This window comes from Puntigrus tetrazona, chromosome 25 (assembly GCF_018831695.1).
Source record: "Puntigrus tetrazona isolate hp1 chromosome 25, ASM1883169v1, whole genome shotgun sequence".
Taxonomy (NCBI): Eukaryota; Metazoa; Chordata; class Actinopteri; order Cypriniformes; family Cyprinidae; genus Puntigrus; species Puntigrus tetrazona.
Genome location: NC_056723.1, coordinates 11,749,129 through 11,763,995, shown reverse-complemented (window position 1 = coordinate 11,763,995; position 14,867 = coordinate 11,749,129). Strand labels below are relative to the sequence as shown.

Below are 14,867 nucleotides of genomic sequence, written 5' to 3'. Positions count from 1 at the left end.
GTTTCAAGTGAGAAGGTTCAAAGCCATGGACTGGACTTCACTATTTAATCTCAGTGAAAGAAATGCTAATGACGCGTGTCAGAGAAAGCGAGAGAGGCTGTTGGAGAGAAAGAATAAGAGAATGAAGTGTGAAGACGACATGTTAAGGCTGGTGGCACAGGTCAAAGGGCGCTGTTTGACAGGGAAATGGTTAAAAAGATATATAATGGGCAAAGAAAGGGCTTTGCCAGTTCTGAAAGAAATTAGCATTTTTATCGCTTGTAATGTGCTAATGAATTGGCTGGTTTTTACTAATGAAATCAAAGTCGACCCTAATTATTTTAATTAGTAGTAAGGAACCACCCAGCATACCCTAGAAACCATCATTGCCCTAGCACTGAAACATGCTAGCTAAATTCACATTTAGCCTTTATAATGTCAACTTCTGATTGAATTTCCTGCTGCATTTGGAAATATGCCACATTAGAGAAATAAAATGTTCGTGTTGACTTAAATGAAGGGATCAGCTGAGATTGGCTGGAGGATGTACAGTGTGTTGGGTGGGGGTTGTGCAAATGTGCGTTTTACAATCGACTAGGCCACATATGCACTCATAATGCATTCATGGAAGCAACTGAACTGTAACATGCTCATACACATGCTCATATGCACATGCAAACACACACACACCCAAGGCTATAACCCCCAAACATTATTTTTGCACACATTTTCCTCAATCTGGGGGTTGCCAGCTCTGTCAGACAAAAACAGCACAATGACCAATCAGAAATGGCCAATAAACTGGCCCAGAATTAAACTGAAAATATGCCATTTTTAGAGTCTCTATTGTGTATTTCATCTGATTTGGAGGGTTAAGGCTGGAATACTCTATACAATTTTTGTCCAGATTTTTGCCTCAACTTTGCAGACTCGAAGAGTCATTGCTAGTTGCCAAATATGAGAGCCAGTCTGCAGATTTTGAGTTGAGAGATTTCACAGAAAATTGCTTGTATGATTGGCACAGACTCGGACTAGCTTCAGACTATGATTTCATCCAGTCAGTGGATATCAAACATGTTTGATATTTTGAGCTCATTTTATAACACATTGAAATAGCTTGAAAGTCTGGTAGTGTGGGATCCTTAGTCATTAGTGTAAAATGCCCAGATTTTCTCTGTTATCAATTACAATGTCAGCGAATCTATGATTTTTTTGGATTTTATAATCCGTTCAGATTTAAAATTTTGTATAGTATATTCCAGCATGATTTTGGAGCGTAACAGTTGACAGTTGGCCTGGGAGTTTTTATTTAGTTTGGTTTTTCTTTCTTAAATTTGTGGTCAGCATTAAGCTCCCCAAGATAAATCTTGTACAAATCTCACTTGAGCACCAACTTTACAAAAAAAAAAAAGTAGCTGAATTCCCACAGACTTGGCAACCCATTCCTACTCCAACAATCTTAACCATACCCACTCGTTGCGAACTCTCACCTACCCACACACACATCACACAGACTCATCAGCCTCATCTCTCCACTCTTGCCTGAATGATCAAAACCGTGGAAGCGGCCCACCGGTCCCCTCATCAATATAAATTACAGGGCAGCTGTTGGCTAGCAGGCACTTTCCCGCTCCCTCTCGGCCTTCCCTGGCTGCACGTTCAGCCCTTAATAAGCCAGAGTACTTTCTGGAAGAGAACAGATACTTCAGTTCTCCTCTTTACAACCCACCGGCCATCTCTGCACAACTCAACATCTTATGGAAGTGCCACATAGATGAAGCCAATGTAGGAACGAACATTTAAAAGCTTGAATTTCATTTCAGACAAGACTATAGAACAAGTGTTAGCGGCAATTTATTTACATATTTATGAATTTGTTTATTTTTACAGAGCAACTGCTAGCGTTAGCTAACAGGTATACTGTAAACAATACAACCCAAAGTGACAAAAAAATAAAATAAAATTTTCATAATTTCTGTTGAACACAAAAGAAGATATTTTTAAGAGTGTTGTTAACCAAACCGTTGACGTTGACTGATGTTGATTTCCATAATATGAAGAAATAAGTACCATGAAAGTCAATGGCTATTGTCCAGTTTGGTTACCAACATTCTTCAAAATGTCACAGATTGGGTGAACCATACATTTTTAGAAAAATTTGTTCATTTATTTATTTGTTTTCACAATTTTGCTCAAATTTCAAATCTTCCTAAACTAGCAACAGACTAAACTGAAGTGCAAATTTCATTTTTCAAATTGTCTTTATCCTTTAGCCGCTGTTTGTATGGTTAGAACAGATGCTCCCAAGTCATTTGAGAATGTGGCATAAACATTGACTGTGAAGCTCTCCCCACAGGCTCTGTTTTACAGCTCAGTCTCGTGTATGGTTTTGCTTTACATTTGAACTTGACAGTTTTATGGCCAGCCTTTTTATATAGTGCTACTGCAAGGCCATGTGGTTCATTCTGGCAACAGACTCTTTTCCTTAGATAAACAGAGCTGTTTAATAGCTCTTTGAGAGGAAAAACACAACACCGGACAGGAATTAAGTACTTGGATGTCTCCTGTTAAGAACAGGGTGTTCAGAGGAATTTAAATAAATGACAGAAATAAAATATTGTTCTATAAAAGGTACATAGGGCTTTATAGTGCAAACGTTTTTTTGTTCAAGCTTGTCAAGCTTGTAAAAAAATGAACTTGATTAGCTAGAAGTGAGTATCAGTGGTGTTTTCCTGTGCAAAACTTGTTATCTAAATGTGACAAATGTGGTTTGCTCATGTTATTATGCGGGTGTTATTGGGAGATTTTAGGCCATAAATAAAAGCCTTATGTTATGCTGGTCCTTTCAATGTCAGTTTACAGTAACATATCACCTCCCCTCAACAAACTGCATAATTTGAAGTGTGATTCATGTCTGTAGCAGCGGTACTACTAAACCTCTGGAAATTGTTACCTGCCACTGACTTGCCACTGCTAATTATTCCCACACCCATATAATTATGTCTGAGCTGAATTAAAATCACTGGTAGAGTGTGTCTGCTTTCTGAATTCAAACGGCAATAGAGTCCGGCGTCTGTTCTAGTGAGATGACTTGGTGTTGTTGTAACCTGTCTAGCAGGCCGATATGTTGATAAGATTCACTAGGTGATTACAGGCAGAAGACTGGGCTGTAATCTTTTATTTGTGTATGTATGTTTGCAGCTCCTAGCTCTCATATCACAATGCTGATCCTTGGCCAGAGAAAGCGTCTGTCTCGCCAAGTCGCTGCACCTCACAAGACCAAAAAAATAAAAAATAAGCAGATGAGCAGAATGATTAGTGCTCTGGATTTTTTTTTAATGTATGTAGTACTAATTTAGTCGCTGATAGCACTTACCGTACCGTTAAACAACATTTGAAACTGCAAAAACGATGACAGGTTTTAAACAGGTTTTCCCATCGCTGTTTGCATTGGTTGAACAAACAAATAGCTTGCACTTAACGCACACCATTGGCTGAGATGATGTTGCTATGGTGAACAAACGGAGCAATGCTTTGAAAACACCAAGTTGCGTCAGAAATAGTGTAATGAGTGTGTACTTAATTTAAATTCTAACTTGCATGTACGTAGCGGCCGTTAAAAAAAGTTATATAAAGTATGAATACTGGTAGTACAAATTAAATCGGAATGTAATACATCCTTCATTTTATTTTCACATGACCTACCAGTGTCATTCGTAAATCCTCCCCCATGGCCTCATGGGATAGCAAAGTGCCTATTGAAAGCACACTTTAATGCTTCATCGGAAGGAGAACTGTTGTTTTTTGAATGCTATAAATTTGGACATCCTGCTATTTTGCCATACTGTTTTACGCACACTATATGGTAGATAAGTATGAATGCTACAATGAAGGCATTTGTCTGAACAAAAGTTAAGAAAGACTAGATTTTAAATGACTATATGTGATAAAACTTACAGGATACAGGCATACAAGTACAAGACTCAAAGCCACACAACTTCGGATGTTTTGTATGTATTTTTATATATGTCTTATTTTCCAGCAAATACCAAATAATAAGCATGCAATCTACTTGCATGCACATGGAAATCTGCCTAGATTTATGTGATATTCCGAAGTTGTCAGAAGCTCTGGGTATGAAGAGCAGAAGATAAATGGGCTCTGTATTACGTCGTGGTTTGTTATTCTATCGAGAATTATTCTCTCCTAACGCATTGTTCTGCCATGATGCTGTTAGTCATGGATGACAGGTATTGAGCAAATGAAGTATTTGCTTGTTTTGGGCGGCACAGGGAGAGCGACAGCTGTAGCGGAGTGTTAGCGGAGCCCGTCTTGAGTCCTGTGCAGGCTAGTCGTGACCGGGGGGACGCGGAGACATTGATCCAATGCAAGAAAGAGAGAGAGGGAAACTGGAGGAAAGGCAGAGAAAAAGAAAGAAAGCGATGGAAAGACATTGATTGAAATGGAGTCTGGAAAAAATAGGGAGAATAGGAGTGAGGGAGCTGTAGAGAAGGCTTATCTGTCTCCATAGCGAGGACAGGCTGTGTCAGTGTTTATTGAGAAGCATGGCCTCACCCTTGCCAGTTCATTTGTTTACCGCCCCGTCCAGCGCTGAGAGAGTCACAAAGAGGCAGCCATGCTAATCTCAATCAAACGATTAAGACATTAGGGCGACCTCACTGAAATATTAATGGACCGTTCTACAACGCAGGTTCCTCTTGGGTGTATTGCTTGTTTAAAAATGACTAACAATGCATAGCTGAACGCCAATGTTTTTTGGTACACTTTTTAAACACATCAACAAAATGCAAGTAACTTTATTTATTTTTACTTTAATAATGAATTAAAGGTTTAGTCCACCGCAAAAGTAAAATTCTGTCATTAATTTCTCACCTTTATGTCATTCCAAAACGTAAGAAAACACAAATTAAGATATTTTTGATGAAATCTAAATTGTTTTGCCAATGTATTTACTACGTTTCTGGACCCGGATCTCTACAGTTGTGTTGCTGTCTATGAAGAGTCAGACAGCTCTAGATTTTATAAAAAAATATCTTAATTTGTGTTCTCAAAGATAATCGAAGGTCTTACAGGTTTGGAGCGACATGAGGGTAATTAGAGTAATTAATGACAGAATTTGGGGTGAACTAACTTTTCAAGACTCGATCTGCTATGTCACCAGGTAACAGTCGCACAGTGCAATTCGTTGTTTGTTTGCTAAAATGTTATAAATATTAGGAAATACTTGATTGAAAATATCATTATTGAAGTAGAAAAGTCACCTGTTTCATAGAATGACCATACAGTAACACTGTGAAAGATGCCAAAGAGCTTTAAACAAGCCCTGCTTGATCAGGGAAGTCAACCAACAGCGGCACAAGCATGATCATATATTCAAGACTCACAGTCGAGACCACAATAAACAGCAACCATTCATATGATTAATCAAACATGGATTTCACAACTTCCTTGTGTTCAGTGTTTTATTGCATTTCATGAATCATTATTTATAAGTTGTCATTGTAGCGAGGTCATTTGCTGGAACTTGGATGAGAGCCGTCTACGGATAATCTAACACTGTAGGGATTTATTAAACATAATCATGCTGTACACAGCCAATAATGTGTCCCAGCAGTGGTCTGACATATTTCTGTTGCACAGCTAAAACGTAAATGAGAGTTGCATGGTGCAGTCTATTTTTTTTTTATATATATTTAATCATTTTGTCTTGATTTGGCACACATAGGGCTTGCGTACAAGCTCTCAGAGGAGACATTTATATGATGATTTCGTCAACACTGGTTATGTGCACCAGATGAAGGGCTGGAAATCATTGAAAGGATTTAGGAGTGACACGAGATCGAAAAGCAACAAGTCACAAAGGAGTGACCTTCAGCACCTTGTTTTGTGAAGACTGACATATGGAAGAGATTTGTTATATGTCATCTATCAAGAGAAGTGATGGTCACAGCATGCTACGGTGTATTTTTTTGTCACGCCAGTTGGCTAAGTGCTTGGTAAATGAAGTGAACACAAGCTCGTCAGAAGAGACTGTTTTGAATGGACAGAGCGTCCCAGGAGTGCGGTTTCTGACGAAGCGATTTCGCTCTCAGCATGCCTCAGAAACCTGAAGTTTTTCCATCCTCAAACAACAAGAGACACTCAGCAGAAAAAAAAGGCAGCACATTCAAATTGACACTCTCCAATTTTAACAATAGATTATGTTTCATCTTTTTTCCATTTGTTTGTGCCATGGAAAGAATATTTTCTTTTTGGACACTTTGCTTTAATCCATAATAGCCTGCCATTTTTTATCAGAAATAGGTCAGTATATTCACAACAGAGAAGGATGGGCCGCTTCAGTAAAAAGGAAATCAATAGAGACATCTATTTGTCGTAAACCAGGACAGCATGATTTTTATCCCTTTCTTCTCTCTCCTTCGATACTTTTTCTTCCATCCACACAAAATGACAGCTCTTCATTTTTCAGCGAAAGCATTACGGTCGGCCATTTTGCCGAATTGCAAATGGGCCTTAGTGAATGTGTTTTTTGCATAAATTGTATAAATTGAAGCAAGGCTATTTTTTTTTTGCTCTTCCATCATCTTCTTTGGCTGAAGGTGTCTGAATGGGAGAGGTTTGGCATGACGGTTGCTTTTGTGTCCTTTTTGACAAGGATGGGGTCTGGCGTGGAGTTGTTACAGTAGGGGTTACACAGGGACGGGTACTGGGCCCCCTTCAGTTTCTTTGTCGTCACTTAATCTGTCTCTTCCCCTCTGTGGCTAGCATGCTTTGTGCCGCCCTCAGCTTCGTCAGCTCTTCTCCAGCCGTGCTGTCCCTTTGTGAGTCCCTCTGAACCTGAAAGACCTTGTTGTGAAGAGATATCAGCCTAGAAAAACAACGGCGAGTGACATGTGCCACGCACACAAAGCCTGTTTGCTGTTGTGGATTGTATATAGAGCTCCATCTGCTAAGGTGGATTACAACTTTGCAGATCGCCACAAGTGACAGCGGACAGGCGCGTGGCTACGTGGGCACTTGGGCGGCGCTACAGTGCACCTGGCTAGCCGTTCGGTGAAGTGGTACGGCCTTGTAGGAGCTAAAGCGGGTTATCCGTCACTCCCCACTTTCTACATGTCTCATCACTTTTCTGTCTCACGCAGTCGTCCAGTGGCTGACAAGTGCAGCATGTCAGCATGAAATGAGGGCTTTGATTCATGGGCCAGGACAGAAACGGAGGTCATCTGGCTCCGGCAGATATGAGCGCCACTGATGGAGGCTGACTGCTGATGTTTAAGATGGTGCTGATGAAATGTCCTTGCGCCATCATTAGCTTCCTCTACGGTCTAGTGCGTGCAAGCAGACGCATTCACGCACTCATACACTGAAAACACACACCTAGTCTGGCGCAGCCAGAGCTTTGTCTAAATGGCATAAGGCCTGTCCCTGTTTTCTTTTTCTCAGTATTTGGGAGTTCCTTTTGACAGGAAAGATAGATGCTACAAAATATTTAATTTTAAATAAATGCCGCTCTTTTCAGCTTTCTATTTAAAGAATCCTGACAAAAAGCTGCTGAAAAATTAGTAAAAAATAAATTGCATTTATTACACTAGAAAACAGTTATTTTAAACAATAATAATAATCCACAATATTGCTGTGCTTAGTGTATTTTTAAAACAAATAAGTGCAACCTTGGTGAGCATATAAAATCTCTTTGAAAAGCAGTAAATTATTTTACTGACCACAAACATATACGTAATCTGAGCGGAGTTGCTACAAAAATAAGGATATTATGTTGAACTGTCAGCCTCCACCTTAAGAATTATGCCTCTTCACAAACCATCTTTATTATGTGAGTTACAATGGCAATAACTGCAGAAGTGCAGAGACAATTATGCACTCTGGAATAATGAGAACTATAATTATCATGTAAAACTTCTGTTTCTAAATTATTCAGCTGTAATTTTGTTGAATAAACCATGCAAAAGACTGGGATTTTCAAAGAGATCAGTCTTTCATATTAGAGATACTTTAGAAACCGTTGGAAAACCACTTCATAGCTGCAGAAGAACAGACTGCAGATGCTGTATCTGAGTGAATAGAGTTGTGTGCGTCTTTTGGTTTTCTTGAAAATTGTGTTAAAGAGATAGTTCACCTAAAAATGAAAACATAAACCTTACACAAAGCGATCATAAGTGACATAGAGCTCTTTTTTAGCTACGTTTATTATACTCTTAGATCCAGTCCTCATTCTTTGTAATTGCCTTGAAAGAAGCAACCAGCACATTGTTCGATCTGTGTGTTCTATAGAAAAAAGACAGCCATGCAAGTTCGAAATCCATAAAGGTGACTAAAGGATGGCATACTTTTCATTTTGGGTTGGAAAAAATGGCCGCTTTTTTGTCCTTTTCAGGTCCTTCCTCTCTCTTTTCCTCTACCTGTACCATCTTCCCTCTCAGTGTTTTAATGTATCAGCGGTTGTCAGTGCGACTCCACCTGCACACTTAGCACCTTGCCGGCTTTGTATCCATTCTGATTAAGTGGCAGACTCCTTAATGATGTGGTGGACTCGCTCCAAAGATCAACTTCATTTTTCACCACACGGTCATTAAAGAACTCGCCTCTTTAATTTCTGCTTGCATAATTCAAATCGGTCGCACCCTGCCATATACACTGCGGACAACACGCGGAAAAAATGTACAAATCTTGAACGCAATGCCTAGTTCTTTTAAATTAATAGTGATTATTTTAAAGTATGTTATCATATTCATATAATTTCTAGCATGTTGATAAGAAAGCATCATAAAAGTGTTCTAAAAAAAAAAGAAAAACGCTACTAATGTTAATAATATATATTTTTTTGTCTCACACAGATCTATGTGCTTTAAAAGACTTAAATTTTGGTTTGTTTTTTTCACACAAAACTATTCAGGCCAGAAATAAAGCAAAAACGTAACACAGAATACTTTTTTAGTTCTATTTATGTCATTTTTGGGAGCTTGACAACATACCCTTTCATTTTCACTGTATGGAAAAGAGCAGTCGAGATATTCTATTAAATATCTCCTTTTTCTCGTTTCAGAGAAAAAAGTATAATGACATTAATGTTTCGTTTTTGGGTGAATAGTGCCTTTAATATTACATTCCTTAGCCGCAGAGATTACAAATAGCTCAAGAGGAATTTTAAGTTAGATTGATTCGCAGAAAGAAGCGCTCATCTCATTTTGTGTTGCATTAAGAAGCTGTCGTAACAGAGAGAGATTACGCTCCTCTAGGAGTTGTGTTCTTGAGACAAATGTACATTTACCCAATAATGTACTGGATTACCGAATCAAGGTCGACGCACAGAAACTTTATCCTTTAATCCCATGTTTTGGTTTCAAACAGCATTTGTCGTCCAAACTGAAAATAAAATGACAAATCTGAAAACAGGAAGAGACATAAGAAGTGGTCTTAAGGTTGGGGGATTTTTTTAATTCCCCCAATGAGGTTACTGCTTCGTTTGCTGATTATAGGAGACCTCTTTTCACCCCTCATGTTATTCAGAAAACCTGCGTCGAATAGTTTTTGTCACATTTTAGTTGTAGGTCAGGTTTAGTTGCATGTTGCTAGCAAAAATATTTATTCATTTGTTTTTATTAATCAGTTATTTACTTTATTTGTTTTTTTTCATAAAAATCCATTTTTAGATGTTATAGATTTTATGGTAGTGTGTTTCTGCAACAGGATTAAAACAATTGTGAGATATAGTCCAAATGTGAGCAATAAAGTCTAAATTGCAAGATACAAAGTCAGAACTGCGAGATATAAACTCTCAGTCGCAATTTTGATTCACTGGTGCAAGATTTGGAAGTTTATAAATCGCCTTAAACCTTATGGTTCTGAGAAGAAAAGTCACTTTTCTTCTCAGAAAAAAACTTTTAAGCAATTGCGAGAAAAGTGAATTGTCTAAGAATAAAGAAAAAGCTATAATTTTTTATTTCATATCAGAAACAAAACAAAAAAAAAAACGATTTGTGAGGTTTAAGCTCAGGATTTAAATAACTTTTGCAAGATTTCTCAGATTTCAGAAGTATATTCATTGTATATTTCAGAGTTTGTATATTGAAATTCAGAATTTATATCTTGCAGGTCAAAATTGTGAGAACAAAACAGTAAAAAATTGTGAAAAAAATGTAAAAGTTGCTTTTTTTGCTTTTAGAAATTTATCCAATGGCGGAAAAAGCCTTCATATTTAAAAAAACAACTGATGGCTGCAACGAATTCCCACCCTATATATATATATATATATTTCGTTTTCAGTAATTATACTTAACAAAACAGAAGTAAAGATCTGTCGCTAGTTCCGTCACTTCATACCGACGATGCCCCTAGGCCGACTCTGTCCGAACGGGCCTGTGTGAACTTAAAGGTGCCGTGAAAGACTAAAAGTGGGGCATGCATGAGGCCTCGCCGTGACCTACCTTGTTCAAAGGTTCTGGGGGAAGAGAGCTGTGACAGGCCTACTCCTCGGTGGAGAACATTACTAATGTGTGAGGGTGCAGGACGAGCCAGGCCCGTGATAAATAGCTCCCAAACACCCCTGGCATACTCATAAGTCAACAGTAAAAGAGAAAAGCCGAAAGCCCTCTGACCAGGAGCTCAAAAATGGAAGGGAAGAAAGAAAAAGACTTGTTTTTGGGCCTACCGAAAGGACCAGATTCAAGGAGTATTGTAGCCTCAAGAACTCCCTCAATCTTGAGGATAAAGCCTCTCTCGCCGCTACGGTATCTTGGAGGACTATAATGGTATTTTAGTTGGAGGGAAAGTTGCAGGACAATGCAAATCCTAATAAATGAGTTGAAAATGTGCTCAGAGAGGCGGAGGGTCTCTGCGGTGTGCTGCTCTGTGGTGAGTGACGCACCTCTGACTTTAAAACTAACGAGAAGAGCCATGGCACAGTTGTGGTTGAAAGCCATTTTGACCTTATAACTTGGAAAGTACTTTTGCGCACCAGAGAACAGGTAGCAACATGTACATGCAAATGAAGTTTTTGTTTTTCTCTTAAATCCACTACATGCATTTTTATCAGGCTTGTCCTCACTCTTATGCAATATTATATTTAGGTACGTAATGATTTACTCATTATTGTTTCTAGTATGTTCAGCTGCCCTTTTCTTGCAGTAATTCGTTTTAACATACTTTTAAGTCTCCCCTCTTCGTTCAGAGTTATTTTTTCAGTTTTTTATGTACAACATGATTTTTATAATGTCAGTTTTTTGCCACTTTTTTTCTTTCTTATTATATATTGTTTCTTTTTTTGTACTACTCTTACTACTTATTTACTCATTTCTTTTTTTGTTTTTAGAGTTAGGTTAATCTTTTTTTTTTACATTTTATCTTATTTTATTTTATTTTATTTTTCATTTCATTTTTAGTGTGACATTTTGTACAGCTGCACTTTCTTTTTTAGTATTTTTTGACTTGAATTTTTAAATTAATTAAATTTATTTTTTGACCTTTTCGCTCTTTTTTCAAGTATTTATTTCTTCTTTTATTTCTGTGTAATGCACAGCTGCAAATTTCATTAATTTTTTTTGCCAGTTTTTCTAAATACACGCCTTCATCCTCTGTTTATTTTCCTCCCAATCCCAAGTAAACTTTTTTTTCCCTCCGTTCACCTATCCCTTCTTCCAAATTTGATGTAATCGTTTGGCATTGAGGTTTTGTAGACTGCAGTGTGTGTTGGGGGAGGACGTTGCGTGTTTCTTTGACACAGGGTAATACATCACACGCTCCAGGGGGTCTCCCCGGTATGCTCCTCAATAATGAAGTTCATTCGTTAACTTCCCCCTCAAAGGCCACGCTCCCCCGCTGCCCTTTTCAGCAGTCTGCGGCGCTCGTACAGCAGTCATAGCGGCATGCGAAGAAAAACATAATCATGCTTTTTACCCACGACCGCCACATGAAGGATAAGAAGGCCCATTACCTATCCCTCATGCCTAGTTATGACCATAATTATCACACCCAAAATCACCTGCCCTACTTCCTGTAGAGATGCTGGCGAGGTTCCCCTCCCAATCACCTCCACTTCCTTTTTGCGGGGAGAGGGAGTTTCGTGCGGGGAGGAAGAAAGAGATCATTAGGATGCTGAACGTCTCTTCTTGGCCCCGGTTCAGACCCCGGTACATGGTGCTACGTCCCCTCCTCCTCTTCACCGTCTCTCGCTCTCAAACTCTCTTTCCAAAGTCTTGGATGAGATCTTCTCATATTTTTTTAAGACAGAAGAACTCGTTTTTTATTCTCCTTCCTTAAGTACTAAGGTGATACACATTTACCGTAGTGAAGCACAAATCCTCCGTCGGTTAAATCTATCGGTTGATACGATCTCAAATAGGATCCCACACCCGAGGCGTTTATTCTCTTTTTGAAGTATTTTCACCTTGGTCCTCTGAGCTTTTTCTTTTTTTTTTTTTTTTTCCTTGCTATTAGCGATTCGCAGCTCACCTTGACAGCCTCTCACAAATTAATCTCATAAACACATTTATTTGTTTGTCTCTTTCAGCCACGTCGGAAACACGAGAAAATGCCCAAAGACAAAGAAATTGGTTTGACATCTCTGCTCTATTAAAACTAACCGAGCAGCGACAACATCGACGGCAACAGCAAGCAAACAGCCGCTTGGGGCCATCTGATGTTTTCAATTAGACTGAGCACAAGGGGAGTTTAATGCTTATCAAATTGTTTACTGCCAAATGTCTCCATATTATTAATACCTGGAAGGGTTCAAATTTAATTTGAAGTAAACACGCTCAGTGTAGAGGAGGATTGGAGATTTGTTTGAGTAACATGTCAAACAGAGCTTTCTGTCTCTGGTCTCCGCGCTTTGTTCTTGGCAAGTATGTTTGTATTTGCTCTAGACGTTTCGTCTGGTGACTTGGCTCGTTTTATTTTGTTGATTATTAATCTTTGCTTACAGCACAATTACATTTTGATGATTTTGTAAATGTTTTCTTTTTTGGAAAAAGAGATGTTTCTTAGTTGGATAACCCATAGTATGTTAAATGCTAAAGCCTACAGTTTATGTTTTATATATATATATATATATATATATAACTGTGATCATTCCAGTAGGCTATTTGGCAATATTTTATTTTAAGCCGTCTCCCCAAAGTGGTATCCAAAACGTGAAATGAAACCAATCTCATTGGCCCATTTTTCAATAATTGCTTCCAAAACTGAGGCTGAGTCATTCTTTGGAGCATAGTGTCATTATACCGCACACTAACGAAGAAAGCCATTTTTGGGTTTTGTTCGGTGCTAGTGGGAGCACTTTGTCTGGATCTTGACGAAGGGGATTCAATTCAGTCATATAACCCTCTTTCTCCGTCTTCTGTGAAACTCAAACGCGACATTGTGAAATTTGGACTCCACTTTGGAAAAGTGGTCTTTAGAAATCGAACGCTTCCTGTTGGTGGCTAGCTGATGATTTGAGAACCTTTTGTGGCGATTAAGCTTGATCAAACATCTCAATTAGATATCCCCAACCTACATTTCTGGATTATTAAATCAGTGCTAAAAATGATCTCGAAAATGAACTCAAAAGTGTGTGAGTGAGTGTTTCTCAAAAGAAAAAACATGCTAATTCTCTGAATCCTTTCCGCTTTTTGTGTTTGAACTCCTTCTGTAACGTCTCTCTCTCTTTCAAAGAAAAGAAGCCCAATAGTCTTGTCTATTTATCCTGGAAATAGATATTCCCCTTGTTGTCGGAGTGATTTATTGAAGTCCTCTTCTCAGATGGAAGCCACAGGAAATTGCCTGGAATGGCTCTAAATTGGTTTATGATTGTTTTATACGGGCTCGTGCGCTTACGGTTTGATATTGTGCCCCCGCACTCTTCGCCGTATGTATTAAACTGATCCATATTGAGGTTGTTGGTGTGTATTTAGGGGGACTTGTTAATTCAGTGATGGTCTGAACTGGCTGCCATGTCAATTTCGACATTACTGTGAGAAAGTGGCACTTGTGATATATCTGTTGTTAGGGTGGTCTGTAACAGAAGCTCTTGGCTTAATCCAGATAAAGCAGTAGCTTTGGCCTTTATCTGGTGATCATGTTGTTGGATGTATGCTGTTGATAGACTGATATTAGTTCCTTCCTGTGAATCTCTTCTCACATATGTGACATCTGTCTCGGTGAGTCCATCATCCTCTTCACTTCACCTCTGAGTAATTCAATAAACCTCAAAAAAAAAAGTATGTGTCTACAGACGTCTTTAATATTAGGTAAGGATGTGGATTTTGGTGCTGAGAAACATAATATAGTTACAGCTATAGTTGCTTGTGAAATATTGCAGTGTAGACTAGTCTGGGTGCAGAAAGACATTCACGAAGACTTGAAACAGCATTTTACACATTGTCATATCTAGATTTTTTTGTGTGTTTAGAAGTGTTTTACAGTGGATTCATTGAGGCTTCAAGGGGAGTTTTATTTGAGATACTGTTAGCATGCTAATGTTAGCATGCTAAAACCCTCCAACTTATAATATTGAGTCTCTAAATTCCTGCTTTTTATTTATTTATTTAATGACATTATTCATCATTAACACAATACTCCACTGTTCTACAGGAATGTTGAAGCATTTTATTTAATGGAATAATTTCTCACATTTATTAATAAACAAGTAATCACCTGTTCTAGTCCCGATGCTTCTATGGCATGAAAAGGAAAGTGCTACATTTTGAAACATTCTAAAAACAAACTTTTTTTCTATTTAAAACTGTACTGATGAATCATTCTCACTTACACGGGATTTATTTAGTCCGCAGTTACATTCCATATTCCATGTGTTCCAATAAAGCAAACTCCTTCCTGCCATGGAGCTGTGGTTTTAGTGTTGAGGAGAGGCA

The 14,867-nt window shown here is 38.4% G+C and overlaps 1 protein-coding gene across 1 annotated transcript in view; it reads left to right on the top strand.

Annotated features, from left to right (window-relative positions):
* roraa (RAR-related orphan receptor A, paralog a) overlaps positions 1 to 14,867 on the top strand; it is a 251,764-nt gene that overhangs the window by 173,059 nt on the left and 63,838 nt on the right. The gene's annotated exons all lie outside the window — the stretch shown is intronic.